Genomic DNA, 4,218 nt, shown 5'->3' with positions numbered 1-4,218 from the left:
CTGCATCATCAAGGACAAAAGTAGAACTGGTTAAGGTTAGAAATTTGCTTTATAATTACTGTAGTACTAACCTTATGTTTTTAGTTATGTTTCATATTGTTATTTACATGTTAATCTTTCTGTCGTAAGCCAAAAAGGCCCAGAGTGGATTGTGATGCAGTTGATGATGCCACTTGTCTTGTAAGTTGATTTTTTATTTTTTTTGCCACTCAAGTTTGTAATAGCTTTACTAATACTGTTTATATGTTTAAAAGTTACAGACTATTAACTACTACTATTTTTGTTCATATTTTTAAATGTATATGTGTTTAAAAACGATTGTTTTGTTGTCTTGTTCATTTTCCATTTGTGAAGTTAATACTTTATTTTTTATTTTCTTTACTGTAGTTGTGTGATCGAGCACCACAGGTCCTAGAGATTGCCCTTTCCACGAAGGAGTAGCTAGGCCTACATTATGGTCAGGTTGACAATGTTGTTGTCTTCTCAATGTCACGCAACTTGTTCCCAGCATCATTCTGTGTTGCTTATGCACTTCACAACAATCTTGGCGATTGGTCATTTAAGGTAGCAGACCATTCATCAAAGACGAGGTTGTTGTCAAGTTTGACATCCTGTTCTCTGTGAATGTTGTGCATGGAAAGAATTTCGAGCAAGGTGCAAGCTCTGACAATTATGCAGTTATGATGGCTACCAAAGTTGTGGAGTTGAAGCCTTGCAAGCCTGATTGGTTTGGTCTTACAAAGACTCAAATCATTCGACCTGTCACTTCTTAAGACAGTGTCTCTACTCTCGATGTTAGTGCTGCTGAAGATGCCAAACCTCGTGTGAGTGGTTTTGCTTGAGGAAAGACAATACCTTATCTGTTTTATGTCTAATAATCAATCTATTGTATGATTATATATTAGTGAACTACGAGCTACCTCTTGTTTTCTAGTTATTAAATGCAATGTCGGAGGTTCTGAATCTTGTTTGAATGGAGTGTGTGGAAACTATGTTTTTATGAACATGGTCTTTGAAGTTTGTAATGTTCCTGATTTCTTTCTTATTTTTGTTATTTTTTTCAAACGTGAAACACATGTGTGTTCATAGGACCTAATGAGTTATATAATGTGACCATGTGAGTCATCTAATGTGCTTCATGGACCTACTGCGTACACAACCGTGGACCTACCGCGTAGGGAGCCGTGCGTCCATCTGGAGTACACCCATGGTTTTCATTTTGCATCACTGAAGTACCTGGCAAAAAACCCAAAATTTCGTGTTTCCCTCTAGCACACGGACACTCGTGGAGCTACCGCGTATGCACCCGTGCATCTAAAGTACGTACTACATCTGTGCCTGCTTTGGGCCTCACTCCCGTGGCTATTGGGGATTAAGTACCCTGCCTGTAGGGGCTTGACTCCCGTGCTTGTAAAGGCTTAAACACCGTGGATATAGGAGATGTACAGTCATGCCTGTAGGTGCTTCAACACCGTGGCTATAGGGGCTGCAAATTGAAAGCATCTCATTAATATTTTTGTGTCTAAAAAATTACAATTCGCAAGCTTCTCCTAAATACCAAACGTGCGTGACTCTAGAGGCCTTACTCCCGTGCCTCGCGAACCCCACGTGCGTTACTGTAGAAGCCTCACTCCTGCATGCGTGTAGGGGCTTTAATCCTGTGGCTATAGGGGCTGCACACCCGTGCTCGTAGAGGCTTCAATCCCGTGTCTATAAGGGCTTCCCTCCCATGCCGATAGGGACTGGAAACTCATGCCTCTATAGACTCTAAAACTCTCTTTTAAATGGTAAATCCGAAATCCATGTGGATAGGAAACGAAATGGCTCGGGTGGCGGCGCGTAGAGGAAACACGTTGGGTGTGATAGGTATTGGGAACATCGGCCGGTTTAAATAGCAGGTGTTTGACCCCACAGTCTGGTCTCGGAAACACGTGGGCTGACCCCGCTCTACAGACTTGACTCGCGTGTCTGTAGGGGCTTCACTTCCATGCGCGTAGATGCTGAAATTACTTGACTAGAGGGGCTTCACTCCCGTGCTTGTAGATGCTGAAATTCCATGATTACAGGGGTTGCACTATTGTGCCTGTAGGGGCATCACTCCCCTGGCTTTAGAGATTTGACCCACCTGCCTGTAGGGGCTTCACTCACGTGCATGTAGAGGTTGCAACCCCGTGGCTATAGGGGCTGCACTCCCGTGTATGTAGGGGCATCGCTCGCGTTCCTGTTGGGCCTTCACTCCCGTGCCTCTTAGTGGCTGCACTCTCGTGGCTGTACAGGCTTTATAACTCTTTTCAAACCACACTTTTGTGTATGTAGAAGGTGCTGCTATCAATGCCTCGAGAACACCACGTGCGTGAATGTAGAGGCCTCACTTCCGTGCCTGTAGGGGCTTCAGTCCGGTGTCTGTAGAGGCTTCAGTCCCGTGCCTGTAGGGACTTCCGTTCCGTTCCTGTAGGGGCCTCACTCCCGTTTCAATAGAGGATTCACTACCGTGCCTGTACAGTATGGACTCTCATGTCTACATAGGCTTCACTACCGTGCCTGTTAGGGGCGGCACTCCAGTGGCTATGGAGGCTGCACTCAAGTGACTATAGAGACTTTAAAACTATTTAACTGTGAGTTCTGACGCATGCCGCAACTACTACACTTTTGTGTATGCAGAGGATGTTGATACCAGTGCCTCGACAAACCCACGTGCCTGACTGTATAGGCAACACTCCAGTGTCTGTAGGGGCATGACTCCCATGGATGTAGGGGCTGCACTTCCGTGCCTGTATGGGTGTCAACCACGTGCTTCTACAGGCTTCACCCCGTGGCTATAGGGGCTTCACTACTGTGCATGTTTGGGCTTCACTCCCGTGCCTGAAGAGAATTCAATCCCATACATATTCCTACAGATGCTTCACTCCCATACATGCCCGTGCATCTCGCTCGTATAAATCCATGCTTCATATTTTACTCTCCAACAGAAATATATATCAGGAGAAACAAGGATGGAACTGCTTCATGCAACTAATGTATGACAGTTGGAATGAACCAACGATGATTTCAATCTAATATATATATATAGATGAACATCATGTCATGGGTCTTTTGGATGTCCATTAATATTTCAATACAACTTTCATAACTAGAACACTACAAGTACACGGCCTCCATGTCCCACCATAAATTTATACCACACGAATAGTTTTCCCAATGCTCTCCAATAAACACGACACCTAACAATCATTCTTCAAGAATTTCATTTATCTTGAGAAGCTCGTACCTATTCGCAGAGCCGTTATAAACAAGATCAGAGACGACGGTTTGAGTCTTCTTCTTATTCCCCTTCAGCATACTCACCTCGTGCTGCAGAAAATCTATGTCCATCTTGGTCTCATCTCTATCCTCCTCGATATTCCGAATAGCACCACTAAGACACGCGTGAATGGACTTGAGCTCTTTATGATCGATGTCGAGTGGGTTCTTCTGCCTTTCAAGGTTCTTGAGGTTAAGGTTCAATTGTTCCATGTCCTTTTTAAGCTTGTTTATCTATTCTTTATGTTCATTGCGTTCGTCATTACCCTTATGAACATCTTCCAAAGCTTGAGCAAGCACCTCTGCATGATAAGAGGCCAAGGCTAATCAACCCATTCCATGACTCCACAGTTCACACCTCTCTGTAGGGGAAAAGGGAAGAAACAAACGTGAACAAAGATTATTAACGTACTACACAAGATTTAAAATTGCACTAAAATTCTTCTAAAGAGCCTCACTTAATTGCACCTGGCAAACATACAAATGTGAACATCCAACATCAGTAAAACTAACTTATTTAGAAAGTATGCATTAAGCTAGAAATTATCTTAGTACACATAATATGTTTTCCTGAAGAGAGTAGCGAGCGTTAAATAGTAGCCTGGTACAAATCTAGATATAATGGGAAGTGACTTTTAATACTAGTGAGATAGATACAATAAACAGCGACCTTAAAATTTTGTTTGTAAATGCCTACTATAATGGTCCCAACTAAAAAGAGTGCTCATCAGTTTTTTTTGTAACCATGTCCCCTATTTTGCAACTAGTTTGATGCAACAAAGAAGTAACAGGGATTTCGAAAGTGTCTAACTTTGACAGCACAGCCGTAGAACCTCCTTCCTATGTCACTTCCTTCGAAGGCCACACACCTAACATGCTTGGTGTCGTGGAGCACACAGTACAGAGGTAGGTCTCGCT

This window comes from Hordeum vulgare, chromosome 3H, assembly GCF_904849725.1.
Source record: "Hordeum vulgare subsp. vulgare chromosome 3H, MorexV3_pseudomolecules_assembly, whole genome shotgun sequence".
In the NCBI taxonomy this organism is placed as follows: domain Eukaryota; kingdom Viridiplantae; phylum Streptophyta; class Magnoliopsida; order Poales; family Poaceae; genus Hordeum; species Hordeum vulgare.
This window is presented reverse-complemented; position numbering follows the sequence as displayed.